The following is a 22,446-nucleotide window of genomic DNA, read 5'->3' as shown; positions in this document are numbered from 1 at the left end:
ATAACTGAGTCCTAATCCAGCTCTATCACTGACAAAGAGTGTGACCTGTGAATCCACCCCTTAAGTTCTGTATATCAATTTCTGCAATTGCAAATGTATAAACGTGCACGTTAGTGTTTTTTTATTCCACAGGCAACTTCTTTTGTTGAAAGTAACTAAAATTTACTCTTATTGGCTTAAGCAGAAAAGGGAAATTTAATGTAAGGGAAAAAGGGGGAACCTTAATTAAACCAAAACCAGAAAGTACAGCTGGGACTTGCATGGAATGAGAAATCTACTGGACAATAGTATTTCTAAAGCTACTTGGTTTCTTCTCTCTTCTGTGCTCTGAGTTTGATTCAGGCCTTTCTTTGCTTCTTTGGTCAAGTCCTCATTCTAGTGCTGACACAGGCTAAGTAGAATCAATGTATCCTCAGTACAATTTCCAACTCCGTAGACAGAAAAACAGGTTAGGCAAGTATGAATCAGAATCTGCTCTTTTTTTTTTTTTTTTTTTTTTTTTGCGGTACGCGGGCCTCTCACTGTTGTGGCCTCTCCCATTGCGGAGCACAGGCTCCGGACGCGTAGGCTCAGTGGCCATGGCTCACAGGCCCAGCCGCTCCACGGCATGTGGGATCTTCCTGGACTGGGGCACGAACCTGTGTCCCCTGCATCGGCAGGCGGATTCTCAACCACTGCCCCACCAGGGAAGCCCAAAATCTGCTCTTTTGAATCAACTAACAGTAGGGGTGGGGTCATATGGCTCACTGTCTGTTCAGCAGGGACTGATGTAACTTCATTGAGAAAGGTATCAAGAGAATAGAACAAGGGGATTTAACATGTTCACATCACTGAAGAAGAGGCTATTATGGAATTTAGGAGTAGCAAAATAAAAAATATTTTCTTTATGTATGCAACAATAAAAATGTTTGTTGTAAATATGACTTGCACATATATGTAGATTTAGAAAGTGTAATGAAAGTAGAGCTATCTGGAGAAAGAAGTCACAATTTTTTTTGTAGCCTAAATTGCTTCCCATCCTTCAGACTAATTCAGTGAATTAGTCTCCTGCCTTGCCAGGTACAACTTTTTTTTCTCTTGATATTATTTGAAAATGAGCTGTTAAGCATGTTTTTGATGATTTCACTTTCCTGTAAAAGAATCATGTAAAAGGAACGAAATCACTGGATGATGTTTAGAAAACTGGAGAATTTATATTTGTTCACATTAAGCTCAGTGAACTGAAATTCTCATTTCCAGGAATGGTCCACATTCTTAGGACATGGTTTATCCATTAGTGTGAACCACCTCAATTTTCCCTTAAGCTATTTCTCACTAGTTGATGTTATAATAAAATTTCTGAATTTTGAACTATATATTTTTAGCTCCTGAAGGAACTTAAAATAAAAATGGAAGTATTTAGCAGTTTGAAATTTTCAAAAAGATTGTTTTCTCATTTGACTAAAATTTATCTAAAACCTGAATTATATAAGGTCATTCAGATCAATCTCTATCAGCTATAAATATTTTCAAATTATCATTAAGTATTCTAGGATAGATGTGATTTGTTTGAAAATGAGCATGGCGACTGACCATGGTTGATTTTCCTGGTTAATTAAGGCAAAATGATAATAATAATTATTATTATTACTTATATTTGATATTATTTTAATGTTTGCAAAGACCTATAAAGTTGTTTTCACCTAATCTTAATTAAAATTGTAAGGTAAAGATAGGAATTATTTTTCACTTTATATCTAACAAGGGCTCATAGAAATGAATTGTCTTGCCTATACCCATATAGCTATATAGAAGCAAAACCCAGACAGGCACCTGCACTCTGATTCAAATTCACCTTTCTTTCTATTATACTGCAGGGTCTAATATTCACTAATAATTTCTATGTACATGATAATCATCCTGCTCATTTAAAATAATCCAACTGGGATAATATTTTGTGTCTAACAGGAGCAATAAAGATTGCTTTGGGAAGAGAATTAACATTTCCTTTCAAGCAATTTTCCTTAAAAAAAAAAATCCTAGCATGTAATTATGTAACACAAATATCCATAACTCCTTTGGTGCATTACTTATGATTTATGTAAATTCTTCTTGAGCCTATTTAGAATTTCATTCTAAACTCCTTCTTAATGATATCCATGAAAATCCTGAACACTATAATCCTTTTATTTTCTCCATTTAATCCCAAGGCCAGAGCCTTTACTCTAGAATTCTATGATTTGGAGATTACTTTCACATACAATGTAACTCCATTTTTAATATTTTCATCCATTTTTTGTGTCCTATTTAATTTGAACCACCCTTATTTAAGGTATGATTAGAGCCTAAACAGTATTTGATACCGAGCACGGCCCTGTGGGGCTCCTGTGCACAAAAGCCTTTCTGTGTCCCCCATAATTGATTACAGGAAATAGGCTTCATTCAGCCTCCCTGACCTTCCCTGATTTCCAACGGGCATATTCAAGCAGTTGTTAATTAGGAAGGGAGGGGATGCAAGACAACGGAGAAACAAATAGTCAAGAGAAAAAATAGTGCAGCCTTGGGGCAAGGTCCTGGTTCCCCTTCAAGGAATACACAAAACAATATCTTTGAGCTGTTTTGCAGAAACTCCCACGAGGTGGAAGAATTAAATGGTTAATGACGGTATGCTCCCCACAAGGGAGTAGACCCCAGACCAGTTGGAACCAGAAGGTTGATGATGCTGACTCCCAATTACCTCACCACCAACCAATCAGAAGAATCCACAAGCTGATCGGACCCTCTTTGAACCATTACTATAAAACTTCTTACTACCCTCTCCAAGTTAGGACACATAGTTTTGAGGCCATTAGCCTTCTTTGGCCCCCTGTGCTTGGTGAAGCAATAAAGTTATTCTTTTCTACTTCACCCAAAACTCTGTCTCCAAGATTTAATTCGGTGTTGGGGTACAGAGGCTGGATTCAGCTTCAATTTTAAGGGTAGAAAAGCAGCTATTGACATTAAGAACTCTTAATTAAATGTTCCTTGAGTAAAAGTACCAACTAGAATCATTTTATTGCCTGTACTAGAACAAAATCATTTTATTGCCTGTACTCAAACAGATTTGTGAAAATAAAAGTATATTTCATTTCTCTAATTTTAGAGGCTAACATTTGAGGCTAAAATATTTACCATAATAGCTAATATGCAAAATGTTATTACTACATATATTAACTCTTTTAATCTCTGTAACAACCACAGATGTACTGATATTTTCTGATTTTACAGGTAAAGAAACTGAGATACAGAGAGGTGAAGATATTTATCTCTCTATATAGCTAGCAAGTGGTGGAGCTGATACTTGAACACAGGCAGTATGGATAATCTGCTCCTTATTTTTATTATTAAGATCTATTACTAGCTTTTACTGAAAATAAATGACCCTCAGATATTTTCCTGCTAGCACTTGTAATAGGTATAGATCTACTGGCTGGTACCTACTAGAACCTGACTAAAGGATCCTCCACCTGACAGGCAACATGACTCAGATGCTCCTGTAAATTTCTAACAACTTCAACTTTCTTCCATTGCCAGTCTCTGAGGACTTAATACCTTTGCCTGACTGTCCATGAGTGTATCTTTTGTCCTCTCTACTTTCCCTCAAGCCAAAGGCTCCTCCTGACTTTGGATGGCCTGTCTTTTCTAAGCTGAACAAATAATTCAAATAAAACACCAAAATCAAGACCTCACAGAGTGTTAACAAAAAAGAGGGTGACATAGTATCATTCAGGTGATCACTAAACCGTCTTTGAGGTCTCAATGGAGAATTTGTTTTTAATGAATATCCTTGTCTTCTTGTGTGGACAAAGGACAATTCATAGGGAAGAATATCAAACTTCTGATGACTGCTACAGATAGCATTAGTATCCAGGTCACAGCATCATGACTTATAGTGGAACTGGTAGGGATGGGTCCAATTCCTGGGAGAGAATCAATCCTTAAACCTGAGATGACTCTTTGCTTTAGTCTCAGTAATACAATTGGACTAACAACTTCAAGTCTTATAATCTAACATTACATAAATAGACTATTACAAGTTTTTTTTTAACTATATTAACCATTTCTCTAGCTAAATAAATCAAACTATCTAACTACGTGATCAGTTAACCTTCTGCAAGTAAGCATTCTATAATGAGAAAACATACCTGTGTCTAAATAGACTCTTCTGAGGTTCATCTTGTGGTGCTAATGGCTTGAGCTAGAAAAATAAACTCTTTTTTTTTTGTTTCTCTAAAAGCAGATTATACAAAGAAAATAATATTTCTTGAAATAATTATTTTTTGAAATAATAAAGCATAATATGCTGAAAATGTTGCTTTTTTCTTCCATCTTCAATATTTAAATGGCTACATAAAAATTCACCAATTTTGATGTTTTTTTTTTTTTTAATGCATGCTGATATGACAGCTGTTACAATACAATCTAAGAAAATTGTTTCGAATGAAGTTAAAGACAACTAAGCACTATTAGAGCCATCTTATGGGAAAAAAAATGAATGAACTTTTGGCCAACCCAACACGTGGTACGAAAATACATTTGTACTTTAATCATGTATTTACACAGCCATGTCACAGGGAAGTTTCTCTGGGAAACTGACTCTGAGATTTCCATACAGTAAGATTATTGGATCAATTGTGAGGGAGAAGGGGAGTAGGGTTGAGCAGGGCAAGAAGGAGAACTGCAAGGCAATTACAATAAAGGCCTTAGCACACCCCTTGGGGAGTTCTCCAGCTGGGATGGTCTTACACAATCATCCTGTCTTAAGACAAGGAAGTTGTCTTTTACGAACCCCTATAAACCAGTCCTCAGATGCAAGCTGCCCTGGAAAGGAGGCGTGCATTTAGGCAAAGTGAATCTTTTGAGTTGAACACAATTCCTGGAGAGGGATTGAGTTGAGAGCCATCAGCAATCAAACTCCTACAGCTAGAGTAATTGAGCTCTCAGTTCTCATCCACCCATCTACTAAAACTCACATATTAATAGAGAAAATACTACATACCTACTTCTGTAAATTCGTGGAAGCACTGAGATGCTCTTCCCAATTCTGCCCTCAGCATCTGATCTGGGAGATTTATTGGATTTTGAATTTTTTAGACAAAAGATAGTTTTCAGGACATTTGGAATTATTGTTTCCTTTCCTCTAACACTTTACTGATACCTGGAAATGAATCAAAGGTTTCTGGAGTTTCTGAAATTTAAGAGAAAAAGACAACAATCATCAATAGAGGTAAGATCTGTCGTCAAAGGAAATAACAATCTTCTCATTCTAGATTTGTCTCAGAAGTGCACATGAGTGACAGAGAATTGGTCATTCACAAAAAATTAAATCAGATTTTTCCAATTGACAAAATATTAATTATATGAATTGTTTTCTTTACTGCAGTGAAAGTGATGTCACATAAAGAGGAAAATGAAATTTCTTCTGCCTCAGTTATTCTACTATTGATTCTTTCTAGTGTATTTTTCATTCCAGTTATTGTATTGTTCATCTCTGTTTGTTTGTTCTTAAGTTCTTCCAGATCTTTTTAAAACATTTCTTGCATCTTCTCGATCTTTGTCTCCATTCTTTTTCTGAGGTCCTGGATCATCTTCAGTATCATTATTCTGAATTCTTTTTCTGGAAGATTGCCTATCTCCATTTCATTTAGCTATTTTTCTGGGGTTTTAGCTTGTTCCTTCATTTGGTACATAACGCTCTGCCTTTTCATCTTGTCTATCTTTCTGTGAATGTGTTTTTTGTTCCACAGGCTGCAGGATTGTAGTTCTTCTTGCTTCTGCTGTCTGGCCTCTGTTGGATGAGGCTATCTAAGAGGCTTGTGGAAGTTTCCTGATGGGAGGGACTCGTCCTATGGGATTCTGATGTTATAATAAAATAAATTTAAGTATGCAAATGATTAAAACATTTATGGCAACAAGTATTTTTAGAAATAAAATTTTTAATTATCCATATTTGCTTACTTTTTTTGAAGTGGAAGTGTAAGTTATTAAGTGAATGAGATGGTTATGTGGAGGACAGAAATGAGAATTAGGAAACAAGCTACACTTCTCTGAATATACTCTTTTGTATTCTTGGCGTTATAGGCATGTAAAAGTTTTGCATAATTATAAAACAAATTTAAATCAAAGGAGGAAAAATAAAGCAATCCCTAATAACCATGAACAAAATAGAACAATTAAACCTGTGTTGGTAGCTATATCATGCAGAGAGGACATATTTTAAGTGATCTTAAAGGACAATAATTTGATTATGGATAAAAATAACTTGGGGGAAAAATTAAACAGCTTTTAATACTGTTAGAGACAATATTAATATCTTTATTCTGAAATAAGCATAGCAAATAGTTATGTTAATGTTTAGGAACTAATACTTTAAGTGTAAGAAAAAATAGAAGATATATTAAAGAAGATTTTTAAAAAACCACAGAATTCTACATTTAAAGTAGAAATATCAGTGTAGTTCCCAATATACTTCTGCTTTCAAATAATACATATTTTGTAGCTCTGTTCATTGCAATAGGTGTGGGAACAGTGACAAATTCCATGAAAAACAAGCATCCTAACATTCAGATGGAAGACTCTGAATAACATTTCTCACTAAAGGGAATTAGAACTACTTAAAAAAATACAGGGCTTCCCTGGTGGCGCAGTGATTGAGAGTTTGCCTGCCGATGCAGGGGACACGGGTTCGTGCCCTGGTCCGGGAAGATCCCACATGCGGCGGAGTGGCTAAGCCTGTGAGCTGCTGAGCCTGCACATCCAGAGCCTGCGCTCTGCAACGGGAGAGGCCACAACAGTGAGAGGCCGCATACCGCAAAAAAAAAAAATCCGAGGTCCAGAAGAGGAAATGTAGAATGAGCCATAGCATTTTTTTTTTTTAAATCCCTAAAACCAAAGAATATTATCAAGCTTCCTGGGGTCATGCTAAATAAATACATGAACCAAACTGAGGAGGTTGACAGAAGAATTTATGCAAATTGGCAAACATTCATTGTAATATAAGCCTCATAACTACATACCTCAACCACAAACCTCTGTTCCCAAAAGCAACATTGAGAAAACCAAATAATTTACCAATAGTCTTAATTCCCAAGAACCAAAATGTGAACTCCCCCCCTCCCCACAATTATCTTTAAATAGACAAAGGAACCACCTTTATTCATTTACCTATATCTTTCTCAATATAATTATTTTTACTTTGTGTCAATATAAAAAGGATTTGAAATAGCCCATAAATTATGTACAAGAAGGTAAAAATGTAACTGAGAAAAATCACATGAAGGAAAAAGAATAAGGGCAGGTAGTATTAAGATTCAAATTGCTTGTCATTTATAAGCAAGTTACAAAAGTTGCTAAAGGAAAATAGCAAATCTTTGGGATTTGCAACTAGCCATCACAAAGTAGGACATATTAACAGGTAAATTGTTTTACTCTCATAAGTTAAAAACAAGCTAGTTAGTCAGCAGAAACACATTTCTCTCCCAAGAAGCTTTATGCTATGCTATAAAGAATGTTTTTTAATGATAGTTCTGTAGAAAATACAAGAGAGAACATGAACAGGTCATTTTTGTAACTAAGGAAGAGCAGCAAATCTGAGCCATGCATGGCATAAGCAGCACTGTCTAGCACTCTCTGATCATCTGATGGAATCCAAGGGTCATCTTTCACACATCTCAAAAGGGACAGCTGCATTTCCTTCTAGTTGTATTCCCTAAATAGTATTTTTTTTCAGCACAGCTTTTGATTGAGCCATCGTAAATTCAAGGTTATGTCCCCAACAACAGATTATACTACTCTCTATGAACTTTCAGGCTGGTTATTAAAATATGAATAGCAAATGGGCAATGGAAGGTCTTCTTTAAGTGTACTAGTGTATTATTGACCTGGAAAGATTCCCCAATATTTTAAGTGAGAAAAAATAAGATAAAATACTGTGTGTAGTACAATCCAATCATTGTAAAAAAACAAACAAACAACAATAACAACTAAATGAGTAAGTAATTGCATGTATTTACAATTAAAATGCCCTTCAGGATATCCAGTAATATGTGAAAAGTGAGTATCTCAAGGTATGGAGATGATAGATGTTCTTTACACTTTATTGCCTGATATTTTACAAATATTTTGATAACATGTATATGTTATTTGAATTAGCTATAAAGTTTAGTTATGATCATAACCATTGGGCTGTAATATTGTGTGATTCACAGTAAACTGATCCAGATAAAATTAAGATATTTCAGTAATTATTATTGAAAATATACCAGCTTTTACATCTGTATTTAAGAAATTTTATATGGAAACATACACTAATATTCCAAAACTTATATAGTTGTGGTAGGGGACTGGTTCCAGGACCCTCCTTCATACCAAAACCCATGGATGCTCAAGTCTCATATAAAATGGTGTAGTATTTGTATATAACCTATGCATATCTTCCCATATACTTTAAATCATCTCTAGATTACTTATAATTACCCAATACAGTGTAATTCTTACATAATAGTTGCTGACAGGAGGCAAATTGAAGTTTTGTTTTTTGGGCATTTCGGGAATTTTTAAAAGGTATGTTTTCAAACTGCTGTTGGTTTAATCTGTGGATGTGGAACCTGCAGATACAATGGGTGAACTGTACTTATTTTTTTCAGGAGAGAAGTGATAAAGAATGCTGAGCCCCATAAGAACTGAGTGTCCTCAGTTCAGGTATTTGTTTCAAAATAAAACTTAAGGGGCTTCCCTGGTGGCGCAGTGGTTGAGAGTCCGCCTGCCGATGCAGGGGACGCGGGTTCATGCCCCGGTCCGGGAAGATCCCACATGCCGCTGAATGGCTGGGCCCGTGAGCCATGGCCGCTGAGTCTGCGCGTCCGCAGCCTGTGCTCCGCAACGGGAGAGGCCAAAACAGTGAGAGGCCCGAGTACCGCAAAATAACTTAAGAGAAAGCAAAATATGGCTGTGTCATAATTAGTAAAAATTATGGCAATTAAACTTTCCTGTTCTAAGAAAATCTTTCTTCATCTTCTTGGGATTTTAAAATTTCTCTCCATATCTAGTTTGTATTTTTATTCACAGCTCATACTTTTATTATCTTTTTAAAATAATGTACAGCTCATTATTAAAGTAAATGTTCCCTAGGGATGAATAGAAAAAAATTATTTCCATAATTTATATTTCTTATCAAAACGGGAAAATATACCAGAGCACTCTAATTCCACCACTGAACTTTTATTACTCTTAAATTTTAGCTGCTAATCTGTTTTTTCAAGTATCTGAACATAAAATACTAAAAAAGATTAACTACAAATTTAGTCTTTTCTCCACGTATATAACTTCCATATCACAATATGTTCCACCCATCTTTCCACTTGTTGGTAATATTCAGTATTGATTGTTCAGTTAGTTACAAATCCTATCCCTTCAATATCAAAGGAACAGTGCTATACAAAGTACAATGGCCCACATTTCATCATAAATGTATTTATAAATCATAAAAAGTATCTGCAATATTTTTCTGGATAGTTATTTCTAACTACGACAGTCTTTAAATAAACCTCTGCTACTTAACTTAGTTATTTTATTTTAAATTTATACAATACATACCCAGTGATATTTTAAAAGGTAATTGAATATACCTGGAAAATGAAACAAACTTCTGTGTACTTGATTTTCTCATGCAGAAGTGGCCTTGATACTGTGTCTCATTCACATGGGATTTATAAACTCGAGTAAGGAGATAAGACAGCACTGTATATCAAATGTTCAAAAAAATGCTTTGACATGGTGATCAAAAGGAAGTTACTTCTAAAATATGCTAGAAATCTTGAGGCTAAAAAAATAAAATTGCATTAGAAAAAATATTGGAATGATACTATGCTCTGTGTCTAATCTAAAATATTTTAAGAATATATTTTACTAACAGATTTAGCATTGATAACTCTATATTATTTTATTTAAAAATATAAAGGAATATAGCTGAATTTTAATTTCACCATTTCCTTTAAAAAAGCAAAGTGGTATGTCATTTTAACTGCAATAAAATTTTCTGTGTTATTTCAGCTATTAAAAATTCAGTTTTAATTTTAAGTATTATGAACCCCATTTTATTACTCACCCTTCTAAATCTCCTTCCATCCTCTCCCACCTCTGCAGTGGGAAATACAACATTGAGTTAGGAGACAGGAAAAAAGGGAAAAAACGTCTTCTCCCTTAACTTGCATACTCAGGTTCTGCTCCACAGGTAAGAACCTCTTTCAAGCTTCTTATTGGCTAAAAAGCATTGTGAATAATCATCTAGCTGCATTGCCTCAACTTACACTAGCTATTAATAAATTTTTCTCTGTAGAATACTTATCCATACATCTTAAATGTACGTTGATTCCCAAAGCCACATATAACTAATGTATTAATGTAAATCAGCAGTCCTGTTTTGAGACATGTTCACAGGAGTGACCTGAAACAGTTTTCCCTGAATATGCATGTTTGTGAAGATACACAGAGTGCCTATTTCTTGGAGATTCTCAGTGCATACTGTCATGTAGCATTTTAAACTAAAGCATCCTTTCCCTCTGTAAAATTATTTCTTCAATTTTTTGTATCAGTGTTTCCTTTATTTGTTGAAATATAGAATTATTTTTTATTATAACATATCAGTATATGTGTGTATGTAAGATGTGTTGGTTTGTTTTATTTAGATTTTGTTCTATTATTACCCAACATGCCAGTTTGGGAAACACTGAAATGACATTTAGTTCATTGTTGATATTACAGTAATGCATAACCATAGATAAATACACATGATTAAATAATAACTCACTGACATTTTAAGAGTTTATATTGCTTGGTTTATCATTTATTTTTGCAGTTCATTATTATTCTCTCTCTTGATGGTGGCTATAGGGTATCTAATCTCCCCAAAAAGCACAATCCTCTCTAAGATATCCTTATTTGAATTTAGACATCTTACTTGCTATGAGGAAAGTTGCCTTTCAAAACTAAAACGAATGCTCCATATTATACTTAGTTAACAAGGGAGACCAAAGAAATGCCTGTTTCCCAATTTCTAGTTACCATCTCTTTCACATCACCCATAATTAAATAATTCCAGTGGCTCAGGTGGAATTCAAGTGCTCAGTATGAAGATATCAATAGTAGTCCAATAAGCTTGGGCAAAGAAATAAAGACAGAGGTAAGAAGTAAGAAATTTATTTAATTATATTTTAATAAGGATCCAAATTTCCCTGCATTGTGAAAAATAAAGATTCTGTGTTTACTCAGAGCTATAAATGTCTTACCTTGAAATTTTGCAGTTTGAAAAACTTGGCTTGTTATTTCAGCTAATCATTATATATATTTACTTGATATACGTGAAAGTATAAGAATTCAGTGAAGTGGCAAATAACAAGAAGTTCTTTGCTGTTCAGTGAATCAGAGTAGGCATTAAAGGAGTGTTTCATAGAAAACAAATTGAAACAATAAAAGGTAAAGTCTGCTTTTTAAATTTCTGACTCTGAGTAAAGAGGAAAGTTAGACAATCACAAAGTCTTGTAAAGAAATCCTGTTTTCTCCTACTTCAGCAGCTATTATTGAGGATTAAATGAAGTAAGCATGTAGTTTAGAATAGTATCTGGTCTAGAAGAGCACCTGGTCTGTAGTTAGCTCTCAAAAAAAGTTAACTGCATTTAACAGAGTCTACGTTAAAGTTTTATATTTAAAGGTAAATATCTATATAAATAAATATGTATATTTATGATTTGGGGTAAAAATCTAGGTTCCCCATACTTAATAAGTAAATTGTCTTAAGTTCATGAGTAATCAAATTGTTTTTCCCCAACAGAAGCATATTACTGACTTCTAAAACACAAAAATACTGGGATGAGAAAAAATTTCTTGAGGTTCAGATTGTAAATAAAAAAAACCAAAACATTGAATTAGTATTTCATTTACTTTTTTTGTATTTATTCACCCAAATTAAATTAAAGTCACATCTTCACAGAACTTCTCCTTTTCTATTTGTGCTCTGCCTTAAGATGACATTGTGAAAGTCTATTATTCAAGAAATATACAAATATAATGCTGATATTAATAAGAATATTATAATTATCTATGGCAATTGAATTTAAGTTATTTTTGTATAACCTCACTTGGGACAAAAGCTCTGTCACATAAGATTTCTACCAAGCAACGATGACTTTGATTAAAAGTTATCATTATCATCAATATCATCATCATTAAATTTCTTATCCCAAACATATACCATTACTTTATATGAGTGCCAGCAAAATCTCACCTTAGAAAGGTTTTATTTTATTTAGAATATACAAAAAAGTTTTTGACAATTTGGAGAATTATTATTTCCCATTGAAAATCTTAGAGAGAAGTACTAAATGCATATATTGGTAATTCTATAAAGTAAATTCCCTATTAGAGTAACAAGGTACATTTCTAATTCTGGATTCTAAATAAAAAATATTTTACTAAGGAAAACAATTTTACAATCAAAACGTTAATAAATGTAGAAATTAAAGAAATTTATAATATATTGATATAACATAAAGAATCAAGAATTTATAGCAGAAAAGCAAGCATAATGGTCAGTGAAGAAAGTTACCTATATTACATACATTTTTTCTTAACCTGACATAAGGTTTAAAAGCATGTAGGTGTTGCAAAAGCTAGGATGAACAATAAATGAAATGTCAGGTTCCTTATTACATATTCATTATTTATTACATACAACATGCTGTTGTACTACTTCTTCTGGATTATTTCTCACAAAAATAAAAAAGTATAGAATATCTCCAGTAACCCTGTAAGTTATTATTAGTGTAGGCTGAATGAACGTTTCTGTGGAAAAATTGAAACATAAATGTCAAGTATCATAGAATACATAGACATAGCATAATTATTATGGCAATTTTTGCTTTCACTATATTATTTTAGAAAATCATGAATACAACATCTTGGATACTTGGTTTATGTTTAAAAATACTTTTACTAATTTTACAAAATATCTATTAGGAAAGATGAAATTTGAACATTATTGCATCATCTCACTTTCCTTTATCTCTCCTCCTGAAACTTTTTTTAAGCTTATGGTTATTCACTATTAATCCTTCCTGCTCTGTGTCCACAGTATCATTCTTTATCTCCTTACCCTGCTTTAATATTCTTCTAAACACTTATCACTACTTGATATTGCATTTTATATTAATTTTTATATGATTTATTTTCTGCCTTTCCTTTCTAGAATGTAATTTCTATGAGGGAAGGGAGTTTTCTTTTTTCCTGCTCTATCTGTAATACTAAGCAGTACCTGGAACATAATATTCCACAGAGTTTTGTTGAAGGAATAAATGCAGCTCACTGCTGAAACTGGATCTTTATACAATTTAAATTTCTCTTTTATTTTAGCATTTTCGTGGAATATAATGTACTCTCATTGTTTTTCTTCTGGAGTAAATAATGCCTTTTGTTTTCTCCCCATTTTCTTAATTGGTAGGTACTTATCATGAATTCTTTGCAAACTCTTCAATAGAATTATAAAAGCCCTTTCAATAAAAATTTTAACATGCTTGAATACATTAGGTAATTTCTTCTTTTTCTTTTTTCCACAATGTCTATCCTGATGCTCCCTATATCACACCTCACTCTAACCTGACTTCTCAGTAGGCCAGATGTACAGCTGTTATCTTTGTCATATTGGGAATTCCCTTTGCCTCTTCCCTGTGTTGTATCACTGGTTTCCATGATACCATACACATTCCTCTTTATTCCCTTGTTTTGTGAGTACATCCTCCATTTCTTCTTGGAAAATAGCCAGCGTAGGTGTGGCCAGCATACTCTAGGGAAGCTACCCATGATTCCCACCTCTTGGTATTCATGCCTTTGTATAATCTCTCTTTGACTGCAGGCAGGACTTGTACATTATTATATATGACTGAAGCACCAATCTTGCTCCAGTGTCTCTCTTTCCTTGCTGACTTGATGAAGTAAGCAGCCATGTTGGGGAAGCCCACATGGCAAGTGGCAAGGAACCATGAGCAGCCTCTAGGAACTGCAGGCAGCTTCCAGGAGCTGAGGTCAGTCTTTGACAGCCAGCCAGGAAAAAAACCCCGAAGCTCTTAATCCTACAACTGCAGGGAATAAACACTGCCAACAACCATGTGATCAGGGAAGTGAGTCCTTCCTTAACTCACTTCCAGATGAGAACTAAGCCCTGGCCAACACTTTAATTGCAGACTTGCGAGACCCTGAGAAGATGTAGCTTAGTTGTACTTGGATTTCTGACCCATAGAAACAGTAAGATAACAAACGTGTTTTCTCATAAGCTGTTAAATTTATGGTAATTTGTCACACAGCCTAGAAAACTAATACAGTAACAATTTTATGAGTCCATGTGTGTCTGAAAATTTCTTTGTCTACTCTAACATTTAATTTTGAATTGGCTTTGCTTAAAGTCTGTACAAATAATTTTTTTTCAGAATTTGGATATAGGATGCTCCATTGTCCTTTAGCATCCATTGTTGAGAAGTGAATTTCTATTCTAATATTCAATAATGATTTTATGCTTTCTCTAGTCTACTAAGTCAATAATGATTTATTGACTTCACATATATTTACTTCACATCTTCCAGAAATGTTTCTATACCTCTCATCTGATGTCTCTTATGTTCTGATTGTTCTTGTGTGTTTATAGATTTTTAACTTTACTGTTTTGGATTAGAGTGGAGAAAAGTGCATGTGTTTAATTCTTCTGTTAAACAAGCTATTTTAGATATTGATTTTAGATATTTTATTTTTTGACCTGAGTCCTATTGCATACTATCAATAGCTTCATTTTATTTACTACTTTCCACAGAAATTTCTTATAAACAGGTCAAAGTCAGAGAGCTCCTTTTCAGGAGATGAAGAGAAAATTTTAATGCCTCGGGTTTATTGGCACCACCTATAACCCGGATTTCTTATCTTTAAAATCTGCTCACTTTTGTGAAATAAAAGTCTTATTTTTATGGCAAGATGAGAAATTTAAACAAAAAATCTTCTCTGCCCTTGGCCTCCTCTCTCCCCGCACTGTGCGTTGTGTATCTGCATTATGCATTGACCAAACCTTTCCCATCTTCCCCCATCAACAGGAATATCTACTCAGCCATAAAGAGCAACATTCTCCTAGTATCAACAAGACAACTCCTTAAAAGATAACATTCCTTCTTGATCTTGTCAGGGGTCACATGACCCACCACAGTGATGCTTAGATCTGAATTATTTTAACTGTCAATAATACTTCATTTGATGTACGGCCTTCTGTCTCCAAACACCTATATAACTGTGCCTTGACTTCTAACAGGTGGAAACAGTTCTCAGAACTTTCTGAGATGCTCTTTCCAGAGTTATAATCCTCAAATTTGGCTCGAATTAAATTTTCCATTTCTTTCTTAGATTGACTGATCTATTTTTTGTTGACACTTTCATGTAGTTGTTTTTTATTTTTCTCTCCCTGTTTGTGTTTTTTATTTTTAATATATATTTCTTTCCCAGTTATAACAATGATGGTACATAAGAGTAAATACCCTTATAAAAACAAGTGCAGAACACAGGCACACTCATAGGAGAACACATTCCTCCTGACACTCCTAGTAGCCAGTCTCCCTCAATAGATACTCATCTGAATGTCAGTGTAATTCATAATGTAAGAAATTCAGAGATGTCAACAGAAGAAATTCTACAGTTGCTTATTCTGATAACCAAGAGAGAACATAATGAATTTTTTTTTCTTTTTTTTTTTTGTCTTGAAGTTTTAAATGTTTGATCCAGGTAGTCCATTCTCAATTATCCATTGAAAGGAATAATGCTACAGCTTCCCTAAATGAAAATATTAGGCAATTCAAGAAATATTATATATAACTTAGCTAATCCAGGGATAAAAATTAATTTGTTTTGTGCATACTCTTAAGGTGATAGTATCATGGTAAGGAAATAATGTAAAGATATTTATCCTCGGTACCAGGAAGTTATTGGGGAAGGGTTGGTAGAGGTAGAAGTAAGTTATAAATAACTCACATATAGAAAGCCCAGGGCTACTTATATCTACTTTATAAACATTAATTGATTACAAGCTTCCAAAAAATAAGTTAATGTTATCCTAAATAGTTCTAGAAACAGTTACCTTTGATTTTTTGGTATATTTTTCATACATTTTTTTCAATGACTGAATGGAAAATCCCTAATCCTTAATAGAGCTGCATTTCTTTTACACAAAATGCATTTTAAATGGTCAGCAATCATACTATTTTTATACCCGAATAATGTTAATTAATACATTAAAATTCATGTAACATATTTTGTGATCCACAGAAATGACTCTTGCTTATTAAATGTTGATATTTAGTATCCCTCTTCCTCCAACGGGTCATGTTTCAGTTCCATTTATGATTATCAGCTTTCCTCATATCAGATTTTTTTTTTTTACCATCAGCCTAAATTTCATCACAAAATCATTTGTATTTGTGGGCCTCGAAGTACCCATATTATTCCATCTTGCCAGCTTATTTTCCCAAAAAGTTAAATTAATCTGTGAAATTGTTTGACTCAAGTCAAGCAGTAAATTGGTGAACCAAGCCTAAATCTGTGGCTCACATTCCTGATTCTTTTTATCTAACCTTTTAAGCAATACTTAAATACTTTAAACTTTTTATTGTGTGTGTGTGTTCCATTTTTTATCAGAGCATTCTACTACTTATCTTTTTAAACATTACCTGTTCCCTATCATTAAATGCTGTGGATAATGAATACTATCTGCAAAAGCTATGTTTTACTAAGAGAATTCCATTTGTGGTTTCATTTGATTTTCACTGCTGTGACCTTGTCTTTTTTTATGACAAACATGTATAGATGTCATAGGTCATTCTGTACCCTTTCTTACCAGATGCACTGTTGTCTTTCTAATTCCTCTCTGTTGTCAAGGACATTTCTGCATATCTTCAACAATAATGAGAAGACTATACAAATTACTGAAATAAAAGTGTATATAATACATTCTTGCATTTTCAAAATTTGCAAGTAGTAAGAAGACACAAAAGCTGATGTTAAGCTATGCTGTGTAATAGCTAAGCTACCGCATATCTCAATCTTTTCCACTTTGCATTTGTATTGAGTAAAGTATACCACTGCTTCCCTAATTTTCATTGTGCGAACTTACTAAATCCTAAAAATACCACAATATATAGACACAAGAAAATATTTCACAATCAATATGAAGGATAGGTTCAAGAAACTTAGAATAAATTAAGGTTATCCTGCAACCCTTTTGCCTTAATTCATAGGCAAACCTAGGGCAACATGAGTCATGCAAAACATAGTTTAACTGTTACTGTTTAAAAATATGGCTAGAGTATAATGTGCATTTGTGTGTAAAGAAATAACAGGAAGTGAGGATAAAGAAGAGAGAAGCATGGGCCAAACTAAAAAGGGCTTTAGAAGTTCTGTTAAATATTTATAATTTAGAGAGAAGCAATTAATGATCTGTTAAATATTTTTAAGTAACAGATTGCAGTATCAGAATACTGTATTTATGACACATGTAATATAATCATAAGTAACCACCACTATATATTTTCACTAATGCTTTATATGTACACTGGAGTAGAATCATCTTAGTCTTATGAAACAAATATATTTTTAGCTCTTTGAGGATACACAAGAGACTCTTCCCTTTCTTCCTATTCTCTCACCCCTTACTTATTCAAGGAAAAAAAAATCCCAAGGAGTATACTAAAAGAACTTTGGAGGATAAACAGCAAGGTCCTACTGTATAGCACAGGTAACTACATTCAATATCCTGTAATAAACCATAATGGGAAATAATAGGAAAAATAATATATTATTTCTCCTATTCTTTCCCATTATGGTTATACACTGAATCACTGTACTGTACAGCAGAAGTTAACACAAATTGTAAATCAACTATACTTTAATAAAATAAATTAAAAAAAAAAACTTTGGAAAGAAACAAGTTTTGATAGTTTGACTGCACCAGCAGACCCCAGTTCCCGTCCTTTTATTAGTTAACTCCCAGTTTCTGGTCATCATTGTCCATGAAATTGAGCAGGACCCTGTGGGGCTCCTGGGCACAGAAGTCTTTCTGTCTCCTGTTTCTTGTTTGTAGGGGATAGACTCTAGTCTCCATGACCTTCCCTGAGTCCCAAAGGTCAGATTCAAACATTTGTTAATTAGGGAAGGGAGGGGAGGCAGAGACAAGGGAGGAGCAGTCAAGAAACAATAGTGCAGCCTTGGGGCAGGTCCTGGCTCTACCTCAAGGGATACACATAACAATATCTTTAAGTTTTTCTGCAGAACTAAAACCCCCACCAAATGGAAGATGTTCAGGAGAGAAGGTCACAGCTTGATAAACTCGAAGCTCGTCAGGAGGCCACCTGAGGCCAGATTAAAGGAGGGCAGGCCCTGCACCTTGTGCAACCCTGCCCTTGAACCATTACTATAAAACTCCTCACCAAATCCTTTCCAGGCTGGACACACCGTTTGGAAGGCAAGAGCACACTGCATCCCCCTTTGCCTGGCAAAGCAATAAAGCTATTCTTTTCTATTTCACCCAAAACTCTGTCTCTGAGATTCAATTCAGCACCAGTGCACAGAGGCTGAGATTTCAGCATTACCCGCTGTCACCCCGATTCCATAGCCAAAGGTGCATGAAACTTTTTTGCTTTGCACTGGCATAATGTATGTTAAACAAAAGAAGTGACATGCAAAACTATGGGAAACTATCTTATAAATGATAGAATATATAAATAGGATCCAATTCAGAAAATGTATATTGTTGATATGCTTTCTAGAAAATTAAAATGCATTAATTCTTGCCTACCAGGATATTTTTTTTTTAAAGTAGGATGAATGGATGTAAATTACTGCACTAAGATGAAGTTCTGGGACATTGTAAGTAGTTACTGAGGATAACGGGAGATACCTTGGGTGGAAAGTGCAACTCTTTTTTTTTTTTGGTTTTTTTTTGCAGTACACGGGCCTCTCACTGTTGTGGCCTCTCCCGTTGCGGAGCACAGGTCCCGGACGTGCAGGCTCAGCGGCCATGGCTCACGGGCCCAGCCGCTCCGCGGCATGTGGGATCTTCCCGGACCGGGGCACGAACCCGTGTCCCCTGCATCGGCAGGCGGACTCTCAACCACTGCGCCACCAGGGAAGCCCGGAAAGTGCAACTCTTGTCACTGGTACAGCTGTGTATTTGCATAGACATGAACAGTTCAGATATTGTGCCCTACCTCATCATTTCTATGAAAGAAAGAAGGAATATTTCACCATTCCAAATTTTAGTACAATGCTGAACATAGTAGGCCCTCAAAATACTTTTTAATAACTGAATAATACTGCAGAAAAAAACATCTAGACAATAATAATCAAGAGACAGATTAGCAATTAACATGTTGCTTACTTATGATAGTATCTTCTATGATTTATGGCAGCTACTCAAAGCCACTAATTCCCAGATCATATCTCTAAAATAACCAAAAATGTAATTAAAAACTGTGATTAGATGGTTAATACAAGCATGGAAAGAGTATTGAGGGCACTAAAATAATTCATCAGTGATTAATGTGAAGGTGCCTATCCACTTCCTCTTAAAAACACATCGTATTAGTTTCCTAAGGCTACTGTGACAAAGTACCACAAACTAGGTAGTTTAAAACAACAGAAGTTTATTGTCTCAAAGTTTTAGAGGCTAGCAGTCCAAGATCAAGGTATCAATAGGAGTAGTTCCTTCTGAGGGCTGTGAGGGAAAATCTGTTCCATCCCTCTCTCCTAGCTTCTCGTCATTTGCAGGCAATCTTTGTCATTCATTGGCTTGTATAATAGATGCCTCCAATCTCTGCTTTCATCTTCACATAATGTTCTCCCTATGTCTCTCCACATAATCTTCCCTCTGTATGCCTGTCTCTGTGTAAAAATTTCCTCTCTTGATAAGTCTTATTGGATTACTGCCCAACCTAAGGACCTCTTTTTAAATTGATTACCTCTGTAAAGACCATATTTCCAAATAAAATCACATTCTAAGGTACTGGGGATTAGTACTTGAACACATTTTTTGAAAGAACACATTTTCACCCATAGTAATATTTTTTATTGCATCCTTATATTTGAAGAAGCAAGGCTGGAAGAGTCCAAAAGAGTAGAAATGGCACTTAACCTGGAGCCTGTGGAACACATGCTCACTCTGTTCCTGACCAGCTAAACCACAGAAAGCACCCAAACCTGCAAAGTGTCTTTAGAAGGTTACTCTAGAATGGATAAGAAGGCTAGTTATGGCAAGGAACATTATGGAGATAAAAGAATTAATCAATTCAAGCCTTAATTAGGAGGGCCCAGGAAGAATGGAATACATATTTCTTCCAGATAATTAGTCCTAGGCTGCCTTTCCCAGCCACATTATGAGAAAGAGCTGTCCCCAGAAGTCACAGAAAACCCCATCCATCCTCTTCTCTGAATTATATATTTAAAGTCTTTGACATAAAATTTCTTTTTTGTGAATCACAGATCCATTACAAAAGTTATTTAAATATATCAAGATCAATCACCACACTTTCTCCCAAAATTGGACAATTCTTTATAAAGAAATAAGCTCAAATTACCATTATTTATTCAGTATATGCTTTTGTATATGTCCTAACGCTTTAGCCACTTGTATCCACAACCCATGGTAGTATAACTTCTGCTCTGCCAAAAGAATATGCATTCATGCTCAGGTCTATATCATTTAATTATTTTCTTCAATGTGATTATTCTCCATATTTGTTATAATATTGTTTATTAAATACTTAGATATTTTTACCAAAAAAAAAAGTAAAAGAATGTATATCACTAGCAGCTTCAAGACTCTATCTACACTTTTCCAGTTGTTTTAAGCAGATCATAATCTTATTTATACTCATCTTTGTTCCCTTTATGTTTATTTACACAGACATTTCTAATTATTTATTATTTTAATTAAAGTAAGAAATTGTATGGACTACTCAGATATTTTCTAATTGCTAGGAGATCTTTTTGGTTTAACTCTAAATTTTTTTTAACAGGTGTGAAAAATAGTTATTTTTTCCATTTGAGCTGCATTTGTGGGTCATATTGATAAATGAGGAATTATTAGGCAAAAAACCCCCACCAATTTTTATTCTCCTTTCACAGGAAACATATTTTCTTCCTACATCTGCACATGCCTTAAGTTTTTATTCTTTTTGAATAAGTGGTTCTCCTTTAATTATCATTTTTAAAGATTTTTAGCACTGTGTAAATTTTTTTAAATGTCTAAACTATCATCAAATAGAGTCATTATTTTAAATATGAACGAACTTATATCTCTTTTCTGTTTCCCATTACAGCTAGAACAAATATATTCTCATTTCTGCAGCCCCAAACACCTTACCTGAAATGGCCTATGCCTACCTTTCCCACATCTTTCTTATTCTCTCCTCCTTACCCCCTCCTCACCAGATACACTGGCCTTTTGGGTCCTCAAACACCATAGGCTGGTTCTTATCTCAAGGCTTCAACACGTGCTGTTCCAGGCTCCTCTCAGGTTATTGCATATTGCCTCCTTCCTGCTACTCATTAGCTCAAACGTCATGTTCTTGTGATAGTTCCTCTGATAAGGAACTAGGTTCAGATCTAGGTTTCTGAAGCAAGGGTAGGAAATAGGTACCATGCCATCTTCATGTTCTCTGTCTCTTCATTGCTTATTAGTTCTTTTAACCCAATGGTTAGAGAAAAAAACATATTTGTATCAAGATTCCTGGTACCACCATCTTGCCATTTCAGAGTAAAATAGGGTGTTTTACAACACAAAAAGGAGCAAAACAATGGACACAACTTAAATTTTGATTAAGAGAAAAATGATTAGAAATATTATAGTCACTAAATATAATTTTAATGACTAAAAATAAACATTATCATATTGCAAATAAAAAGACAGCATAATAGGATGTTTCCAGTGCTGTGCATAAGATGTAAAGAGAAATATCTATCTATTATCTATCTATCCATCTATCTATCTATCTATCATCTACGTACAATATGATTAAAAGAAAAATACATTAAAAGTTAAATGTGGTTATCTCTCTGGCTAAGAGAATTATAGATGTTCTTCATTTTTATTGTCCTTTTGCTCACTTTCTATTATAATAAGCAGGTGATACATTTAATATAAAAATGCTAGGCTCCCAAAATATATTTCAACTCCAAATAATTTATATATCTCTGTCAATCTAGTTAATAAACTTGCCTGTATATGTATACTTACTTAAGTTAAATATTTCATTTTGCATTCCAGAATTTATTCAGACATATGAGGTTTAATTTTTGTATACATAACACTTCAGATTTTTTTCCTACTTAAACTCTAAAGATCTTTAGATATCACTA

Source organism: Delphinapterus leucas, chromosome 4 (assembly GCF_059928025.1).
Source record: "Delphinapterus leucas isolate spDelLeu-1000000601 "Yukka" chromosome 4, BTC_Dleu_Yukka2, whole genome shotgun sequence".
In the NCBI taxonomy this organism is placed as follows: domain Eukaryota; kingdom Metazoa; phylum Chordata; class Mammalia; order Artiodactyla; family Monodontidae; genus Delphinapterus; species Delphinapterus leucas.
Note: the sequence above shows the minus strand (reverse complement) of the source record.